The sequence below is a fragment of the Pogona vitticeps genome, chromosome 4, assembly GCF_051106095.1.
Source record: "Pogona vitticeps strain Pit_001003342236 chromosome 4, PviZW2.1, whole genome shotgun sequence".
Taxonomy (NCBI): domain Eukaryota; kingdom Metazoa; phylum Chordata; class Lepidosauria; order Squamata; family Agamidae; genus Pogona; species Pogona vitticeps.
In genome coordinates, this window is record NC_135786.1 from 126,568,921 (window position 1) to 126,591,079 (window position 22,159).

The following is a 22,159-nucleotide window of genomic DNA, read 5'->3' on the forward strand; positions in this document are numbered from 1 at the left end:
AGCATTGTCAGCAGGTAATAATAGTAAGACCTTCTGACCTGCTACAAACGACCTTGGAGACAATTTTGTATCATATCTTTTCTTTTGCCCGGCTTGAGCTTGTTCTAAATTACCTTTAGCCATTTCTGCTACTTTCTTTAAGTGATCCCTCATTTCTAAAACATGCTGTACCGTCATCTGGGAATTATCTGTTCCGCTTTCCCATTTTTCCTTTATTAGATCTAAAATCCCTCGAGGGTTCCAACCATACATCATTTCGAATGGTGAGAATCCCGTGGAAGCTTGTGGCACTTCTCTGATTGCGAACATGAGTGGTGCCACCAGTAGGTGCCACTTTCGGGGTTTGTCTATCACTAATTTACGTAACATGCCTTTCAACGTTTTGTTAAATCGTTCCACTAATCCATTTGTTTGAGGATGATAGACTGAAGCATGAATTGGTTCTACATCTAAAAGCTTCCACATTTCTTTCAACGTCAAACTCATAAAATTGCTCCCCTGATCTGTTAATATTTCTTTGGGAAACCCTAACCTAGTGAAAACCTGCATTAATTCTCTTGCTATTATTTTAGCACTCGTGGATCTCAATGGTATTGCCTCTGGATATCTTGTTGCATAATCAATTAATACCAAGATATGGGTGTGTCCGCCCGCTGATTTCGTTAGGGGTCCTACAATGTCAACTCCTATTCTGTCGAATGGGTGGTCTATCAGAGGCATTGGCATTAACGGCGCACCTGGTCTGGGTTTAGTTTGAGTCATTTGACATTCCTTACACGTTTTACAAAATTGTTGTATATCACTATTGCACGCTGGCCACCAGAATCTTTGAGTTATGCGAGCACTCATTTTATCGACAGCTAAATGGCCAGCAGTGGGTATATCATGAGCAATTCTTAATATATCTTTTCTCCATTTCATGGGCACCACTAACTGTTTTTCCCCTTCTTGGTTTACTCGATATAATAAGCCTTCCTCTATCTCAAATCCTGTATTCCCAGGCATGACGGATCCTGTAGGTTGGGCTTCATCTAATATTTTTTGCAAGGTCGGGTCGTCTTGTTGCCATAGTCTCATTTGATCCCGTGAGGCCCCTTTTAAAAAGTCAGTTTCAATTTCATTAATGTCACAATCTCCGGCTAGCCCTTCTTTACTCTTAAGCAATTCACTCGCCCCCTCCCAATCGCGTCCCAACAGCATCTCTCTCGAAAGCCCCGGCACAATTCCCACTTTCATTCTTCTACACTCTTTACCGATTTGCACGTCTACCCAAGTAGTCGCGTATTTTTTTGAATCTCCATGTATACACCTTACAGTTAAATCATCTGGTATAACCACTCCCTCCAGTTGCCGAACCAATGTCTTGCTACACCCCGTATCAATCAATGCCCTCTTTTCGTGTCCGTTTACAGTAGCCATCACTTCCCAACCCTCTTGTTCTGATCCCCATATCTTAATTCGTTCGTCGTTCTGTCCTACCCAAGAACAGTCCAGTCCGGGGCATTGCCTCTTCACGTGGCCGACGCGGCCGCAATCGAAACACACGGGTTTACCGTCCTTCCCTTCTTTCAGCCCGGTGCCCGGTTCGAACAGCCTTTGGTCGTATGTGATAGGGCGCGTTGGTTTAGGGCGCATCGGTTCGAAATGCTGAGGTCTTCCCCTGCCGATAACCGAAAATGAGGACGGACCGCGTGGCGCGTGGCTGCTCCCGGTCGCCATCTTGTCTTGCGGGCGTGTCTTCTCAAAAGTAGTTCCGGCGTATTCTTTCGCTCCTTCCTCGGCCGCGCAATAATTCTCAATCAGGCAAACTGCTTCCTCTAACCGCTTTGGTCTGTTTCTTTGCACCCAACTGCGCATGTTCACCGATAGCGTAGATATTAAATGTTCCATAACAAACATTTCTATTATTTCGTCTTTCGTTTTTTCTTCTGGTTTTAGCCATCTAATAACATTAGCTTTCATACGCTGGCTTACAGGGCGCGGATGCATCCCCGTTTTGAACTTGAGCTCTCGGAACTTTTTGCGATATGCTTCCTCTGTCAAATTTAAAGTTTGTAAAATGGCGCCTTTGACTATTTCATACTGAGTTGCTTCTTGTGTAGATAACGTATCTACTACTTCTTGTAATACTCCGGTTAAGCAGGGTATTAAAATTAATGTCCATTGCTCTTTTGGCCACCCAGCTGCGGTGGCTACTCTTTCAAAGGTATGCAGATAAGCTTCTGGGTCATCTGAGGCACTCATCTTCTGCATCCGTATTGGTGTGGGACTGGCTACCCATGGGTTTTTCACCTCTTTCTGTTCGCTTTTGGCTTTATCTTCTCCTACATTTAATTGTACCAACTGCCGTGTTAATAACGTTTGCTGCTCTGCTAAATTTTCGATCAATTTCGCTTGGCGTTGAACGGTTTGCCTCAACTCTTTTATCTCTTCGTTTCCTGCCATAGGGGCCGCCCCACGTTGGGCGCCACTGTCAAAAGGTTCGCCTTTCCCTTCAGGCGGCCCCTCCATATCAGCAGGAAATAATAAAGGTTGAGTCTTTATAACTTTAACAACAGAACTTTTATTGCTTCTTTCACCCTCCAGCACGTTTCTTAACGGTTCCAACGGTTTACAACTTGGCAACAAAGCCTCATCAACCTGTTCCAAACATTGAACATAGTCCCAAGGGGTTAACGGCGATGGGCCCCATAGGGTTTCTTGTAGCCCCAGTGAGGGGGTGGGGGACTCCTCTTGGCACAGATTGTCCCACAGCATTTGTGCCTGATCAACCCCCTCTCATCCGGACCTTCTTCAAACTCTTCCCTCCTCCCACCTTGTTCTTGCCGCTCTTCTCCTTTCCACGGGGCTACGGTCACTTTCCATTCATGGGTTGGTATAGGCGCAGGTGAGTACTGGTGAGGTGCGGGATCAGGCAAAAGTCCGCCCACGCGTAGGTTTGGGAAGTCTCTCAATAAACCCTGGGTACGAACTTTCTCAAATGCCTGTCTTTTCTCATCTTTCTTTTTCCTCTCATATTCCTCTACCACTGCACTAAACCACACAACACCCTCTCTCTCCTTCTCCTTGCCTCCAACTGTCACTTCTGGCTCCTCCCACTCCCCTTCAGCCAAGCACACTTCCACCTTTACCTCCCCCTCTCTCTCTGTTAACCCTTTCCTCTCTTCTTTATTACTTTCACTGCTATCCAGCTGTTCTTTCTTTCCATCCTCTTTTTCCTCTGTCTTCTCTGCGGACGGCACACTCTCTCTCTCTACACCTTCACACAGATAAGGTGGTCAAGCACTCCCATTTCTTTAAGAACTTGCCATAGTTTGTTCTGGTTGACTCAGTCAAAGGCTTTTGCGTAGTCAATGAGCAGAAGTAGATTTTTTCTGGAACTCTCTGGCTTTCTCCATAACCCAGCGCATGTCAGCAATTTGGCCCCTAGTTCCTCTGCCCCTTCAAAATCCACCTTGTACTTCTGGGAATTCTCGGTCCACATACTGCTGAAGCCTGCCTTGGAGGATTTTGAGCATAACCTTGTTAATGTGTGATATGAGTGCAATTGTACGGTAGTTGGAGCATTCTTTAGCACTGCCCCTCTTTGGGACTGGGATGTAGACTGATCTTTTCCAATCCTCTGGCCACTGCTGAGTTTTCCAAACTTGCTGGCATATTGAGTGTAGCACCTTAACAGCCTCATCTTTTAAGATTTTAAATAGTTCAACTGGAACGCCATCGCCTCCACTGGCCTTGTTGTTAGCCATGCTTTCTAAAGCCCACTTGACTTCACTCTCCAGGATGTCTGGCTCAAGGTCAGCAGCTACACTATCTGGGTTGTCCAGGACATCCAGATCTTTCTGGTATAATTCCTCTGTGTCTATTGCCACTTCTTCTTGATGTCTTCTGCTTCTGTTAGGTCCCTCCCATTTTTGTCCTTTATCATGTCCATCTTTGCACAAAATGTTCCTTTAATAGCTTCAGTTATCTTGAACAGATCTCTAGTTTTTGGCTTTCAATTCTTTTCTTTTTTTCCTATTTCTTTGCACTGTTCATTTAAGAAGGCCCTCTTGTCTCTTCTTACTATTCTTTGGAAGTCTGCATTCAGTTTTTTGTAACTTTCCCTGTCTTACTTGAATTTTGTTTCCTTTATCTTCTCTGCTAATTCTAAGGCCTCATTGGACAGCTATTTTGCTTTCTTGCATTTCCTTTTCTTTGGGATGGTTTTTTGTTGCTGCCTCCTGTACAATGTTACGAGCCTCCATCCATAGTTCTTCAGGCACTCTGTCCACCAAATCTAGTTCCTTAAATCTTTTCTTCACGTCCACTGGTTTAGGGATTTGGTTTAGAGTATACCTGACTAGCCCAGTGATTTTTCCTCCTTTCTCCAGTTTAAGCTTCAATTTTGCTATAAGAAGCTGATGATGGGAGCCACAATCAGCTCCAGCTCTTGTTTTTGCTGACTGTATATAGCTTCTCCATCTTTGACTGCAGAGAACATAATCAATCTGATTTTGGTACTGCCCATCTGGTGATGTCCATGTGTAGAGTCATCCCTTGTGTTGTTGAAACAGAGTGTTTGTGATGACCAGCCTTTTCTCTTGACAAAACTCTATTAGCCTTTGCCCTGCTTCATTTTGAACTCCAAGGCCAAACTTACCTGTTGTTCCTTTTACCTCTTGACTTCCTACTTTAGCATTCCAATCCCCTATAATGTGAAGAATATCTTTCTTTGGTGTCAGTTCTAAAAGGTGTTGTAAGCCTATTCCCACCAAGATCTACCCGTGTCACTCGTGCGAGCCAGGAGGTGAGGCTGAGGTGCCTAACGCCGAGGGAGGTCCGGAAGGAAAAGACAAGAAATCGGGCCTTCTCGGCGGTGGGTCCTCACCTCTGGAACAACCTACCTCCGGAGATTCGTGTGGCTCCCTCACTGGGTATCTTTAAAAATCAATTAAAAACATGGATGTTTCGGCAGGCTTTCCCTCCAGTCAATTCCTGATGCTTTCCTTTCTTCCTTTCCCCATTGTTTGCTGAACATGTTTTCTAGTATGTAAAAACGCTTTTATATATATACTTTTATGTATTTTTATGCTGTAAGCTGCCTAGAATGGTCTTAACCAACCAGATAGGCAGGATATTAAATAAATAAATAAATAAATAAATAAATAAATAAATAAATAAATAAATAAATAAATAAATAAATAAATAAATAAATAAATAAATAAATAAATAAATAAATAAATAAATAAATAAAATTAATAGAATTGGTCAGTTTCAGCCCCTTCAGCATCAGTGGTTGGTGGATACACTTGGATTATTGTGATGTTGAAAGGTCTGCCTTGGATTCATATTGAAATCATTCTGCAGTGGACCCTTGACTTACAGACAACTCCACTTACAGATTAATTTAGGGTTGACTTGCAGCCAGAGAATCGACCTACAGACCGGAAAAAAAACACCCCAAAATGGAACAAAAATGGCTGGTTACGAATTACCGTATTTTTCGCTCCATAAGACGCACCTTTCCATAAGACGCACCAATTTTTTAGGAGAAGAAAACAGGAAAATATAATCTGTTTTCTTCGCTCCATAAGACGCACAGACTTTCCACCCCCCCTGTTTTGTGGGGGGAAAGTGCGTCTTATGGTGCGAAAAATATGGTAATAGGTTTTCAATGCATTGTAGGTCAATGGAGCCTCGACCTACAGACTTTTCGACCTGCAGCCACCGTTCCAATATGAATTAATTCCGTAAGTCGAGGGTCCACTGTATCATTTTTGAGATTGTATCCCAGTACAGCTTTCCCCACTCTTTTGTTGACTATGAGGGCTACTCCATTTCTTCTATGGGATGCTTGCCCACAATAGGCTTTGTACCTGTCCCTTAATGGAGGTTGAGACTATAGAACACGTGTTCTCCACTTCCCAGCATTACGAGGTGGCATGTAAGAAGATCATCACCCCAGTAATATATATACTATTTTTCCTGGCCATTCAGAAAAATGTAGACTTGAGTTTCTTCTTTCTGACATAAACCCCAAAATCACTTACCAAATAGCCAGTTTTTGTATGGCAGAAATTCTCTGCCTCGGAAATTCATGGAAACTAAATGCCAGATTTTAAAAGGTCTTTTAATGCCAATTTTTATGAAGTTCAGTATCTGAATTTTGTAAATCTGTAAAGGTTCTTTGTTTGTTTGTTTGTTTTTTGTATGATTGGTCTAATCACTGTGAGAATAAACTGACTGACTGAATGACTGATGAGGATGTTTATTCAGTGGTTCCGACCTGACTTGTGACTTGGACCCATTTTTCCAAGTTGCATTTTCAAGTCCTTCATTCTTTTAATGAAGGACACCATAAACCCAGAAGATGCCTTATGATGCTCACAGAAGATGCAGGAGAGGCAGGCAAAGGGTGGCAAGCGACAAAGGAGGAGAGAGTGGGTTTTTGAGAAGGTGGGGTGGAGAGGAGAAGGACGACAAGGCAGGCTCAGTGTTGTTGCTGCTGCTGCTGTTGTTGTTTTGTATTGGCTACAACTCAGAGCATGAGGGTGAGATGTTTCACAAGCCTTAGACCTCCCCACACAGAACCCACCCATCCTTCCCTTGTTTTTCTGGGGGGAAAGCTTGTTTTTAATAGGGACTTGGGCTTTGGGCTTGATATCAAAGACTTGGACTTAGGTCTCAGATCCGATGATTTACCAACATCCCTGCTGCCTTCAGTTTCTCTCTCCCTCCAACCTCCTATTTTCTATCTCCCTTTCTTTTATTTTTGCATAGCATAAATTTAAGTACTTATATAAGAGTAAAAGGCACATCACAGTACCACAATATGCTACAGAAGGTCAGCATGACTCCACTCTATTTGTTCTGAGGATCTTTTGTTCCCTTTTCTTAATATGCAACAATACTTCTCCTTTTTTTTCTATCTACTTCTAATACACATTTCATCACCCAGGGGTGTTGTTTCATTCCAAAAGCAAGCACTGATTAAACAATATAGCACAAAGGCTCAGATCTTAAAAAGGAAAAGGAAAACATTAATGAACTCACACAGTGAAATAAGTGAATAAGTAAAAATGTGAAGGTTTGAAAAGAGTGGACAGGTAGAGAATTGAGTAGGTAGGATGAGGCTAAAGAGACAGGCAAACAGAGCAGGGTGATCCAGATGTTGGGAGTAAGATTTCAGGGAGCAATTCCAGATGTATGTAGACAGGCAGTACTGGAACAACTCAGTGCATCCATCAACCAACCATGTATGGACACAAATGCCAGGATGACCTATTTAGATCTGTTGCAAAAAACAGCAGAATGACCCAAAACAGCCTCAGAAGAGACAACATTCTATATTCCTGAATAGTTATTAGAGCCACTCAACTCCAGCTTCTGTTTGGGGTAGGTGGGGTGTTGGGGTGTGCAGGGAATGTTCAAACTCTTACCTTAAGCTGTATCATTATGAGGATTGTCCTTGCTTTCTCTTCTCTTTTTCAATTCTTATTAAAATCATTCCAGACAGCAAAAAAAGTTTGATTTTCATTAGTGACTTTATTCAATTTTCAAAGAGTTGTTATAGGTTTGGGCTGGTAAATACTACAAAAACAGAGTAGGTTACTAACATTTCAAATATAAGTAGAAACAATACCTTTTCCAGACAGCACAATCCTATGCTAGACTCACAAAACACAATAGGGCATATTTCTGTGGGTTTTTAAAATCAGCAATTGCTTGAATTTTTTTAAAGAGCATTTACTCAAAATCCAAACATTGCTTATTTCTGTTTCTTCTTAACCAAGAAGATTGTTAATCAATCTTCAGCAGCAATGCAATGGTTGCACTATTCTGTCTCATCAGTTTCCACTGACAGCATGCTGTTCAGTGGGCAAAATCAGGTCTACCTATCCTGCAGAGACCTCTCCTTATATATAGATTTGCCATCCCTACATACAGATTTGCCATCTATGTACAGTGTACATAGGCCATGTACATGCTGAATGTTACGGGTGAATAGCTTTTCAGAGAAGTAGTCATGGTCATCTGTTTCAACAAAAGCAAAAAACAAAATATGATGACACCTTTAAGACTAACATTTATTTCATTAGGAGTTTTCATGGATCTACTTTTTCAGATGCATGAAATGCAATATCTAGGCTACGGATATTGTACATAGTGTAGGCATGGAGGCTGGACCAGTCTAGACCAGAGTTTAGTCTATTTCATGTTATCTACAAAACCAGATTCTGTAACTGTATTTTTAAAAAAACAAGGCATCATCTGAAGAAGGATACCATAGCTGGTGATATCAAATACCACTGAAAGGTCCAGAAAAATCCAAGAGACACCCAAACCATCTGTCCATTTCGCAGCATAATTTGTCAGTCATAGAGTCTAAAACTGGATCTGAAACTAGACTGTTAAAAAAATCCCGAGACTAGCAAACAAGATAGTAGCCCCACACCAATGGTATGCCATATAATAGAATACAAGCAGAAACACAGAGAGAAACAAACAAACTGCAGGCATTTTGTCCAATTCTCTGTTAACTGGCTGGTTTATTTTTCTTCTCAAATACATCAAGTGAGAGCCAAAGTTGGACAAGAATAATTCAGAATCAGTTTTGACATTGTACTCAACTGCTTGGGCTCCTAGTGTGTAGCGAGATTACGAGACACTCCGTGACTTCTACTTTTCAGGATAACAATATGTACGAGGTGTTAACATGAAGAGGCTCAATGTCAGGTCTTGTCTGGAGGTTTCATTCTTTGGGTTTTCATTTCCATCGTATTGCAAATAGACTTCATCACTGGAACGAAACTCATGCACAATTGTTTCTTGCACCTCTGTTTTCTGGTCACTGCAATTTATACTCAGGAAAGAATCTTGAGGGTCACGATAAACCCTGAGTATCAGTGGGGCCTTTGCTCCCTGCAGGGAGATGGTCCCCTCCAGGAAGAACAAGTAGAAACCGTCACAGCGGATTGGAATGGAGTCTTTCAAAACGTTGATTTCCATCGTGCCAGCTTTCCTTCTAATGCCAATGGGTTTCTTGTAGACAATGGAATGATCTGGAGTGCAAGAAATTCACCGCACCCCAAAAAAAGAAAGAAAGCATCAATATGTCAGTGCCCAAATGGGAATGCTCTTTCAACAACATCAGTGGCTATTCAGGTCATATTTGAAGGGCAAAGGGTTAAATTTGTAAAGGAAGTAGAAAGTGGAAAGGTCTATAAAAGAAGAAAACAAAGGACCCAAGCGGGAGCTTGTGCAGAATGCTAAATTTGTCACTCAGTGTTTGTTGATGGTGCAAATAACTGCAGCTGGCAACTTGGGCAGAGCTGTGATTCAGATGCATCACCCTGGTGAATGTATTCTTCCCCTCACCAACCATCTCCCCTACTGCCTGCATTTTCAGCGATCATATGAAATATCCAAAGCTTGGGTGCTTAATGGCATTCTTTTTGTATTTTGTAAGAGTACTTTTTAAAAAGTTTTCTGGTTTCTTTAAGAGTTGAAATCATAGTAACAAAATATCTACTTACAGTCATTGCAAACTTAGTTCTGTACTAAGGCCAGAAACAGACATTAGAAATAATCTAGAACAGGAAAATCCTTAAATAATGAAAAACATCTGCCATTAAGCTTGGTTTAGCTTGGACTTTTGAATTCTAAATTCATGAACTGGAAAAGACTGCCTTAACCAATATCAGCACCATCAATTTTGCACCGTATTACTGAGCTTTCAGGTTTAATTGCAGGCTATCTCTAACCTCTGTTACCTCAGACCAGATAATACTCATTCAGCTAGAGAAAAATCCCACAGACATTAACATTCATACAAGTATCTACCCCAACTGCTGACAAAGATGAAGAAAGCAATAAAAACAGATATGTAAAACTTAACACGCTAAAAAGATCATACATACAAAGAAGCAACAACTAAATTCCATAAACAGGATTTTTAATCCTAAAGCGGGCAAAGGAATTTCCAGAGATTTTATTGGTCAGTTCAGGTTTGGAGGTGTTTAGATCCTGAAGCCTCGGCAGGTCTGCAGACCAAGCACCTCCATCTGAAGCAGCTGGCTTTTTTTAGAGGTCAGGTTAATTAATTGTTGCTCAAGACTGTCCAGGGTTAAGTGGTGGCACTGCTCACCAGCTTTGATCCCTCTATGCATAAATACTGTATGTCTGTTTATCTGTGTGTAAAATAGGGACCTGATAAATGAATTAATCAGTTACTCCACAGAAGAACAACCTATTATAAATGACTGACACTGATATGATAGTAAAGTTGATACCAGCTATGGTTGATACCACCTAATGCTCTCTCTCTCTCTCTCTCTCTCTCTTAAAGAGAGAGCATTCCCTATCTGGGATGACACCATGGAGAAGATCAAACCAAGAAGGCAGTGGGACAATGAAAGAGAGCAGAAGTGTCTTAGCAAGAGAGGGACCATTTTAAACTAAATGCCACCCACTTTTGGAATAGGATAGGACATGCAGTGGTGCCTCGCTTTACGATTGCACTGCATTATGAAGAAACCGCATTACGGCGATCTTTTTGTGATCGCAAAACAATGGTCTAAATAGGGGTTTTTCGCTTTGCAATGATCGGTTCCCTGCTTCGGGAACCGATTCTTCGCAAAACGATGATTTTCGGACAGCTGATTGGCGGTTTCAAAATGGCTGCCGGGTGAATAAAATGGCTCCCTGCTGTTTTCTGGGACAGATTCCTTGCAAGATGGCCACCGAAAGTGGCGCCCTATGGAGGATCTTCGCTGGACGGTGAGTTTCCAGCCCATTGGAATGCATTGAAGGGGCTTCAATGTATTTCAATGGGCTTTTTATTTTCGCATTATGACGTTTTCGTTCTACAGCGATTTCGCTGGAACGAATTAACGTCGTAATGCAAGGCACCACTGTACATGGAAAATGTAAAACAAGAAATAAACACGGATAACTCACTGGGCTTGATGAAGATCCACTGTGTCTCTGGACCTGGACCCTGAAATAAAATGAAACAAAATAATATATTATGGAAAGTATCTACATGGTCAGGAGGTAAGTGTCAAGCTCAAACAGGAAAGACAAAATGGAACAATGGCAGCCCACATAATATGGATCCTGTTGCATGGAAAGTTTTAACAGATAGGTCTCAGTTGCAGTAATTTAATGCAAGTGAATGGCTCCCTTGCCTGAACACACCATAGTTGCCAGGACCAAAGACCTATTTAGAGAAGATACAGTGCATAATGAGACCATAACACTAATGATAAGCCTCACAGTAGTTTAAAATGACGGGCGTTGTTCACTCAGAATATATAGTGGTCTACAGGCTTGGGGTCTAGAACAGAAACCAGCTCTTCTCACACAATAAAGAATTTCGTAGAACAGATCTGTAACTTCAGTGCTATCACATATAGCTCTATAATAACTCTTCTGCTGATGTATGTGGACTGTATGGTACAATGTCAAGCCTTTGTCTTGAAACTTGACAGTCATTTATGTTTTACCCTGCAAGACTGTTTTCTTGGACTGACGAGATAGCTCAGTGAATTAAGCATCTGGCTGGGGAGTCAAAGCTTGGGGGTTCAATTCCCCACCGTGCGTTCCAGAAGAGCCAGGCTGTGTGGCCTTGAGCAAGCTGTACAGGCCAACAGAAGGGACTGGTAAGCCACTTCTCAGAACTTTTTAACCTAGAAAACTCTGAAAATGGTTGCCATAAGTCAGAATTGACTTGATGGCACAATATTATATAGTTAATATTGCAATAAAGAACTGAAGACCCTTTTCCAATACAAATTCTCAGATGTTGGCTATTTGATGCCAAGGCCTTCCTGGACTTCCTGGACTAACCTTCCTGGAATTCAGAAAGGCCTCTCTTGGTCAGTCACCTTTAGTACCTTTAGTGGCCCTTGCAGAAAGTCTACGGACAAACGATCACCAACTACTTATAACATCGCTATGTTTTTTTTAAAACATCAAAATAATTGGAACACTTCTTTATTTGGGAACTCTTTCCCATGGAACACCCACCACCAAAATGTCACCATCCTGGTGAATTTGGGCCAGGCCTTGCACTAGACAAAGTAAGATAGCAACCTCAGGCAGCAGATTTTGAAGAGACATCCTATTCTTAATTATCAGTTTCTTTTTATGGTAGGTATTGGATGTGGCATTGCCATCCTCCCACATTCCATTCAGCCTGAAATTGCTACCTTTCTTTTATGAATTAATTGCCAGTGAATATGATAGGAATGAGACAAAACCTTTTTCATATTGCATAGTTAAAGCAGAAGGTTGCCTAATACAGTGGTGCCTTGCTTCACAACGATAATCCGTTCCAGCAAAATTGCTGTAGAGCGAAATCGTTGTGAAGCAAAAAAACAAACAAACATTGGAATGCATTGAAAACTGGTCAGTGCGTTCCAGTGGGGGAAATACCTGCACGAAATGCGAAGATCCTCCATAGGGCGGCCATTTTCCAGTACCTGTCTTGCGAAATGAGGTCTAGGAAACAGCGGGTGGCCATTTTGAGAGCTGCCAACCAGCTGTTTCTAAATCATCGTGTAGCAAAAAATCGGTTCCCGAAGCGGGGAACCGATCATCTAAACATAATTTTGTGATTGCGAAAAACTCATCGTCAAGTGAAAAAACATCATGCGGAGTAAGCGTATAGCGAGGCACCACTGTATAAGAGAGTTACAAGTTAGAAACTCTTTCTAACACTGGCATTCTTTGAATCTTTTAGCCTTCTCATCAGTATGTTCAGGAAATGCATGGAAACTCAAAAAGATTCCTGTTGTGTGAGATCATGAGCTGGATTGTGCTATCTGACTGCACAACTGGCATATTATCATACCACTGTGGAAACTTCACATACTGAACAGGATATTGCCCTAAAGAGGCAAAGAGTTAGAGATACTGCAACTCACAGAAACAATTCAGCTATTAAAAGGAGACTGTGATAATTGAGAATAAATAAGTAACTTACTCAAATAAGAGGAACATGTAAGATTACCAGACAAAAATACACCAATTAGTAGATCAACATTTTAAAAAACTACATGCCTGCTTTCAAACATAACTGCTTGCGTTCTTAATTTCAAAGCAAACAAGGCGAGTGAAGCCACACATGCACGCTGGATTTTAGGAATGTCAGTTTTAATAAACTCAGAACAACAAGGCACCATGGCAGAAGACAAGAAAAGGCATCCAAGATGGGTGGGAGTTTCTAAAAAGAATAATTCTAAAGGAAACGCTGTAAACAATTCCAACAAGAAAAAAAGGTGGAAGACAGTAAAAAAAGACCGATGTGGCTTCACAAAAATAAAAAGGACACATACAGGAAGTGGAGGGCTGCAAAGGAATAGTGCAGACAGGTAGCAAAGAATTAAAGGTAAAGGTAAAGGTTCCCCTTGACAATTTTTGTCCAGTCATGTTCAACTCTAGGGGGCGGTGCTCGTCCCCGTTTCCAAGCCATAGAGCCAGTGTTTTGTCAGAAGACAATCTTCCGTGGTCACATGGCCAGTGCGACTTAGACACGGAACGCTGTTACCTTCCCACCGAGGTGGTCCCTATTGATCTACTTGCATTTGCATGCTTTCGAACCGCTAGGTTGGCGGGAGCTGGGACAAGCGACGGGAGCTCACTCCATCACGTGGATTCGATCTTATGACTGCTGGTCTTCTGACCCTGCAGCACAGGCTTCTGCGGTTTAGCCCGCAGCGCCATCACGTCCCTAGCAAAGAATTGCAGGGATGCAAAAGCTGTGAATGAGCTGAGGTTACAAGAGATGCTAAAAACAGCAAAAAAAAGAGAGCCATGTTTCAGCTGAATATCAGGAAAACCTTCCTGCTAAAGCAGTACAACAATGGAATCCATTACCTCAGATGATGATCAGCACTCTAGTGCTGGAAGCATTCAAGGAGAAATTAGGCAACCATCTGTTTATATATATTGATTTGGATTCCTGCATTGATGAGTAGGATGGACTTATATCCCCTTCATTAGTCTATAATTCTATGATAATAGCCAAAATCCTGTTGTTTAGCATAGTAAATTGCACTAGAGTAGGTTCACTGAATCAATGACACTTTAGTGGGTCAACTCCTCCATAGGTTCCATTGATTCAATGATTTCAATTCCTATGGCCAGATCTCTCCCTTAATGTTGAAGATTTTGAATGTGCTCACTGAGCCATTGGCCCAAGACTTCAAGATACAAAAAAACGCCAGAGATGTCATGATCTGCTTCATGCAATTTACAAAGAAAGAAATCCTTAGATTGGTCAGAGTTACTAAAGATCTTTATTAGAATGATTGCAAAATACTGTACCAATATTACAATATCTGGCCACAGAAACACTCCAAAGTCAGAGGGCAGTTTGCCTGTTCACCATACATCTTCAGGAAGAATGCATACACATGGGGCTTTTCTTTCCATTTATATATACAGTAATAGAAAACGGAGGGCTGTTATCATCTATTAAGCTGGAAATGATGGTCCTATTTCAAGAGTTTAAGAAAGACTTACCAGAAGGGATAAAAGATGGCTCCACTGTATCAGCAGAAGAAGGGGAGCTAATAAATGCGAGCAACAACCAGAATCAGGTTTGCCTCTAAGAAGGCATCATTTGTACAATGTGCTTTGTGAACATGCCCAGGCAAGAAAATATGAGTCATAACTGACATGTTTAAGTTCTGATTTTCTTTAATTGTTTTGTAAAGGCATATATGGCATTTATGGAATATGCTTAATGTCCGAAGTTTGACATCTTGACTTACAAAAAATATTTAACACTAAACGTTTCCTCCAGGACAAGGAAAGTAAAAAAGTAATCGACCATGGAAGTACAGATCCACCAATATCTATAAGCCTGGGGGCGGCAGTCTTATTTACACAATACTAAACACATGTAATTGATAATAACCCTGCCTCCGGGCTATACAATGGTTGTGAAATAGGGTTAGAACTTAACTGATACTTTGTTTTAAACAGTTAGACGCAGCTTGGAAGTTTGCAAAATGGAAGTATTGTAATAGAGGATGTTTTAATATAGATTAAAAATATTGTGTGAATTAGCGAATGGTCTGAGTTGGGAAACATGGGGAGGGTTAGGGGATTTCATGTGACAATTTAAAAACTGTACAACTGAAAGGGGGAGGCAGGATACCTAAGTTCTTATATGCCGTTCTTACATTAACCCTCAATGTGAAAAAAATGGGAAATCCAATATAAAAGGTGCCTCTCTTTTGGGCCATTAAGAAATCTAATCCATCAGTACTATTTTTAAAAGAAACACACAAGGTGACCCAAAAGGACATCATCATAATCCCGGATAACATCTGGCAAAGGGATCAACAAAAGGGAGATGGGTGGCTATCCCATCACACTCCAATTTCGAATTAAAATTGCTTAAAATTCACAAGATCCTAAAGTGAAGGCGCCTATAATGGAACTATTCCACTTTGGTAGCCCAAATTTATAATCCTAATAAAGGCCAGTTATTATTCCTTCATAAGACATTTAGGACTTCCAGTTTGATGTTGTGACAATACCTGCTTGCTTGTGGCTTGTCCAAGTCATCAGCTGCTGGACAAGTAACCACTAAGTTCTGGATGTTTTATATCGCATTATCAACTTGTGTGAGAATATTTTTCTTCTTGTTTTAATAATTCTATCAACACTCCCAGCCAAAATAACCCCTTAAAAGAAAAGAAGAACTCTAAGCCGTCCCCTAGCTGGAGAAAGGAAAGCGACAGCAAAATAAAACAAAGGAGCATCTTGCTGCTCCCAAGGGCTCACCACCTAAGGAGACAACAGCAATAATCTATCCCACAAGATATTAATTTGCATTTGTTGGAATTTTGGGAAGGCAAAAGGGGAAACTACAGTGGTGACTCGCTTAATGAGCGCACCGCAGAATGATGAAATTGCATAGCGATGAGGTATTTGCGATCGCAAATGCGATCGCATACCGATGGCCCCTATGGGCAAAACTCACATTGCGAAGATCGGTAAGCATTTCGCTTACTGATCTTCGCATTGCGATGTCGGGGAAACAGCTGATCGGCGGTTCCAAAATGGCCACCAAAAGCCCCAAAATGGCCGCACGCAGCGTTTTCGCGCCCTGCCCTCGCTTACTGAGGGTGCGAAAATGGCTGCCGGACCCTGGAAACATCGCTGAACGGTGAGTTTTTTGCCCATTTGGAACGCATTAAACGATGTTTAATGCGTTCCAATGGGCTTCCCCGTTCCGTACAGCAATGTTTTCGCATAGCGAGGGTTAATCCGGAACGGATTAACCCTCGCTATGCGAGGCACCACTGTAATTGGTGTTTTATGAACTCAATAAATGTAGATCAGGAACTAAGGAAACCATCACTCTGGGCATTAAAGAGTGGAGGCAAACTCTGAAATTTTGTTGTGTCTAAACTGTGGAATTGGTGGTGAGCCCAGACAAAGAACAGCGGATATCTCTGGTAGTGACCTTGGATCAGCTAAAACTTTAAAAGCCTGTTTTTCCCCTTTGGGAGCTGCGGTTTGAATTAATTACAGACAATTAACTCTTGGATTGTAAATAAGAAATTTGATGGTACTTGATTGAGCTGGATTTACAATTAAAGACCCTAGACCAGAGGTCTCCAACCCCCAGTCCATGGCCCAGTGCCAATCCATGGCTTTAGCTGGACTGGGCTGCAGAAACAGACCTCCCCACCCGCACCCTCACACGCACTCCCCCTGCACAGTCCCTTTGCGCACACACCCCTGCACCTGTGTGAACACTCCCCAACCCCTTCGTGCATCTGCACGAGTGCCCTCAAGTGCTGCACCACTCTTTGCATATGCTCAGGAGCATGTGCGCGGCTGCATGAGCACCCTCCCGCTCCTTTGAGCATGCACACGAGTGCAAGCGTGCCCCTTGCGAGTGAGCGTCCACTCCTTTGCACATGCACATAAGTGAGACAGAGCACCTGCTCCTTCATATATGCACAAAAGCGCAGGGGGTGCCCCATCTTCCCCAACCGGTCCGTGGGGTTTAAAAAGTTGGGGACCGCTGCCCTAGACCATCCAGTCAAATTTGGATACATACACCATGTGAATTTAGACTCTGAACTGAACTGGAAAAACCTCAAGAACTGAACCCTGGAACAGCAAAACCTTTAAATATTGATCCTTTTCTTTCGGGGGGAGTTGTATTTTGGAATAATTACAGAATTATATAACAGCAGATATTCCTAGCAGTAACCTTACAATATCCAAAACTTTCAAACACTGATTTTATTTATTTATTTGTTTGTTTGTTTGTTTGTTCGTTCGTTCGTTCATTCCCTTTCTCTCTCTTTTTCTTCTTCTTTTTGGGGAGCTGCCTCTTAGACTAGTTACATATAATTAATTGTGGAATTGACCTTAATCCTGTGTTGTGAATTGAATAGATTGAATGCCACCCCAGCTAGCAAAGAGTGGAAATAACCTTTGAAGCTCTGTTATATCAAATAGTAAAAGTGGCCCCCTGTTTTGTATTAGTGACCTTATGAACTGAATATAGAGCTGTGATGATAAGGTACTATTGATGAGTATTGATGATGAGATATTATTGATATACTGACTATAATTGAATAACTAAAAGGTGGGAAAGATAGTGTAGCAGGCCATTTGGGGGAAACTACAGTACTCATGATGAGACTACCAAATCTTTCTAAAACTGGCAGGTGGAGTCTCCGAAGGGTCTGAGAGTGCCTTCCAGGACCTTTTGGAGGCTCCACCCACCCACCCCCTGCGGGGCAGCAAGCCTCAGAAGGGTCCTGAAAGCTGGCAATTTCACCCCTGCTGGCCCTGCGGGGGCAGAGGGAGCCTCCAAAGGGTCCGAAAGTGCCTTCCAGGAGGCTCCCCCCACTCCCACCCCCCGCGGGGCCAGTGGAGGCAAAATTCCCAGCTTCCAGGACCCTTCTGAAGCTTTTCAGAAGGGTCCTGAGAAAGCCTCAGAAAGATCCTCAGAAGGGTCCTGAGAAAGCGCCAGAAGGGTCCTGGAAGCTGGCAATTTTGCCTCCACTGGCCCCTTGGGGGTGGGGGAGCCTCCGAAGGGTCCTGGAAGGCACTCTCGGACCCTTTGGAGGGTCCCCCACCCCCACCCCTGTGGGCCCAGTGGGATGAAATTGCCAGAATATTTTTTCCTGTTTTGTTCCCCTAAAAATGAAGTGTGTCTTATGGAGAGGTACGTCTTACGGTATTTCAGAGGAGTAGCCATGCCATATATAGCCAAAAGGAATAAAGAAAAAAAACTTACAAAACTGAAGGAAGAATTTAAGAAACTGGAGCTAGAACTACAAAATGAACCACAGAAGAAAATTCTTAATGGACATGATAAAACATAAGTTAAACTTAATAGAATCAGAAGAACTAGCTCAACAAGTTAAAAGGGCTAAACAAAACTTCTTTGAGAATGCCTGGAAGATGGCTATCTGATGGACTGAAAAAAGAAAAAAAGATTAATAAAGAAGCTACAAGATGAAAAGAGAGACTTAACAATATCAAAAATAGAAAATAAAAAAACTAAACAATACTATGCTAATCTGTATGATAACCAAGAATTTTCCCTTGAAAAAACAATACAATATATCAAAAAAGCAAACCTCCCTTAAGTACCAAAAAGCATTAAATGTCTCCTAAATGAGAAAATAACAATGATGAAGTGATAGAAGCCATTAAAAAACAAAAAAATGATAAGACCTTAGGACCAGACGGATTACCAGTGGAATTTTATAAATCCTTCCAAGATATATTAAGCCTACCAATGAAAGAGGTTTGCAACTAAGTTCTATTAGAAGCTAAAATACGCAAGATATGGGTAGAGGCATATATTACCTTAATACGAAAAGAAGACATGGACTCAATGCATACAAACATTTTTAGACCAATATCATTATTGAATGTGGACTATACAATCTTTGCAGTAATGATAATCCCTGACACTCCTGACACCCTTTCCCTCTCTTATCGTTCCTTTCACTTTGTGTAATGTTTTATTATTAATAATTGTTTATATATTAATTTTATTGTAGTAGTATTTTTGTTGTTAGCTACCTAGAGTGGTCCTGACCCGACCAGATAGGCGGGATAATAATAATAATAATAATAATAATAATAATAATAATAATAATAATAATAATAATAATAATAATAATAATAATAATAATAATAATAATAATAATAATAATAATAATAATAATAATAATAGGGGAAAGACTGGAAAAAAATTAATGGAGTCATACATTCAGACCAAAATAGATTTTAGCCAAAAGTACAGCTAAGATACAACCTAAGGATAATCTTAGACATATTAGAATATTATGAGGTGCATACAGAGAAACAAATGGAGTTAATCTTTCTGAATGCCCAAAAAGCATTTGATAATATGAATTGTGAATTTATGATACAGAAAATAAAAGCTATGAATTTTGAAAAAAAAAATTCATAAATGTAATTGAAACAATCTATAATGAACAAATAGCTAAAGTAATTCTAAATGGTGAATTGATGGATAATACTAATATTTTAAAAGGCACTAGACAGAGATGTCCGCACTCGCCATTGTTATTCATATTAACTTTGGAAGTATTAAATAGGAATGTGAGGAATGATCCAGAAATCAAAGGCATTAAAATAAAGGATGGGAATTATAAATTACAAGCATTCGCAGACAATTTGGTGTCCATTTTGGAAGATCTGTTGGAAAGAACATTGAGACTACTAGAGAAAACTGATGAATTCAGGGAAGTAGCAGAATTGAAGATAAACAAAGTAAAAACTAAAGGTATAGTGAAAAATTTAACAGCAAACAAAAAAAAAAAGCTTTCAGAGAGGTCAGACCTACAAATAGTTAAAAAAGTTAAATACCTCATGTAGCGGACACCCTGCCTTCCCATATATGTAATGGCATTAGCCTGCACCAATGGGAGTTGTTGGGAAGTGGAGCCAGCTTTATAGAAGGGGGCTGTAGCAGAGTGTAAGAGATAAGGAAGAGAGAGAGAAGAGAGAAGTTGGAAGAGAAGGTTTGGGACAGAGAGAAAATTTAAAGAGTGAATAGTGAGAGGGTTATTGGTATTAGTTAAGATAGAAATTAAAAAAAAATACTGAACACTTTATGTAACTTGATAATATGAATTGTGAATTTATGATACAGAAAATAAAAGCTATGAATTTTGGAAAAAAATATCCTAATGTGGCTGAAAGAATGGATTAGTCTGAAAAACAAAAAACTTGTATTTAGAGGGGCGTGATTGATAGTTGGGCTGGCATGCCTTTTTATGGTATCAGAAAGCTAAAATCCACATGTATTTCCAAAACCACTATATTAGAAACTCATTGTATTTAATATGGGGAAAAATAAAAAATGTAAATGTACACAAAAAAACCAGCCTGGGTTTCACCTATAGAAGAATTTGTTCATCCAAATCTTCTGAATTTTGAAAATATTTATTTATTTATTTATTTATTTATTTATTTATTTATTTATTTATTTATTTATTGGAATTTTTTTACCCCGCCCCTCTAGACAGTGTCTACTCGGGGCGGCTTACATAGATAAAAACACATCAATATAACATATATAAAATCATAAAGAATACAATTATAGTGAGTAATTCCAAAATTATACCTATACAGATATGTTAGATATAGATAGGAGATTAAAACTGAAAGAAGACCTTATAGACCAGGGATTAGACGCATTGTGGTGGCCGATAATGCAAATACAATCTAAGTATGAAAGGGATTCAAAAATGTATGATTTTTATAAAGAACAGACATTGCTTGACCAAATAATGTAAACATCAGATTAATTAGGAAAATATATACATTTCTTTTAAATTGGAAAATGGAGGACAAACAAGTGAAAGAAATGATGGTTCAATGGGAAACATTTTTGGATATAATATTGACTTTGAAAAATGGCAAAAATTGTGGTCTAGAAACTATAAAATGACAATGGTAACATCTTATAAAGAGAATTTATACATTTACTACCCAATAGGTTAGCTAAAATGTACTCTAACCAGTCAAGTAAATGCTAGAAATGTCATAAAAAACTGGAACTTATTATCACCTTTGGTGGACCTGTGATAAAGCAAAAAAACTTGGACAAAAATACATATATGGCTTGTTAAAATAGCAAAAAAAATGTTGATTTTAAGCCAGAACTCTTTTTATTAAGCATAATAACAGAGCACTTTGATAAACAAAATGTATATTTAACACTGCATATTTTAAGAGCTGCAAGGATTATATTTGCATAATATTGGAAGAATGAAGAAACACCTACAGATCAAAAATAATTAAAAAGATATTGGACTGTGCAGAAATGGAGAGACTGACACTGAAAATCAAAGGAAAGGAAGATGCAGGATATTATAAAACATGGAACCTGTTTTATCAATGGTTAGAAGCATGTTGTATAGATTAAAAGCTTAATATGTATTGTAGTTGTGTTAACAAATGATTATAAGCTGAACCCAGGTGACACGATGTTAAATAAGCATGGATGGACTTTATAAATAATTATAATAATAATAATAATAATAATAATAATAAGAAGAAGAAGAAGAAGAAGAAGAAGAAGAAGAAGAAGAAGAAGAAGAAGAAGAAGAAGAAGAAGAAGAAGAAGAAGAAGAAGAAGAAGAAGAAGAAGAAGAAGAAGAAGAAGAAGAAGAAGAAAAATTTTTAAAAAGACATTTAGGAGATGGAGGAAAAATATCACTGATAAGAAAATAATGGGAGGATACTAAATAGAACATGCAAGATTTTAACTCAAGAAAGTCTTAATATTAAACCTTTGAACTGATCTGAGATGAAAAGGAGGAGAGAATAATACAAGACACAAATCTCATTTTAAAATTTGTTTGGTTGTTGAGGTCATGTAATTTATACGAAGCCGGGGCTGAATTCATTTCTAGGGAATACAGCCACTCCTATTATTCAGCAGCACATGGAGTGTTTTCCTGATTAGACTCTATTTTGGTTACAAAAGGTGCAATACATAAAACCACAGGTACCAAACTGGGATTAATTAAAGTAACAGATTGTGCTTCTCTAATTGTATCTTTCAATTTAAATATATTAGCTAGAATGGACTTTTGACTTCCATACTGAATCAACCAAATCTCTGGAAAAGTTAAGAATTTTA

At 40.0% G+C, this 22,159-nt stretch overlaps 1 long non-coding RNA gene across 1 annotated transcript in view; it reads right to left on the bottom strand.

Moving 5' to 3' along the window:
* Positions 1 to 8,903: 8,903 nt before the first annotated feature.
* Positions 8,904 to 22,159, bottom strand: part of LOC110089843 (uncharacterized) — a 34,812-nt gene continuing 21,556 nt past the window's right edge. The window contains exons 2-3 of the long non-coding RNA XR_012086636.2: positions 10,942 to 10,981; positions 8,904 to 9,044 (exon numbers count right to left, since the gene is read on the bottom strand). This is a non-coding gene — a long non-coding RNA (uncharacterized LOC110089843). The remainder of the gene's footprint in view (positions 9,045 to 10,941; positions 10,982 to 22,159) is intronic.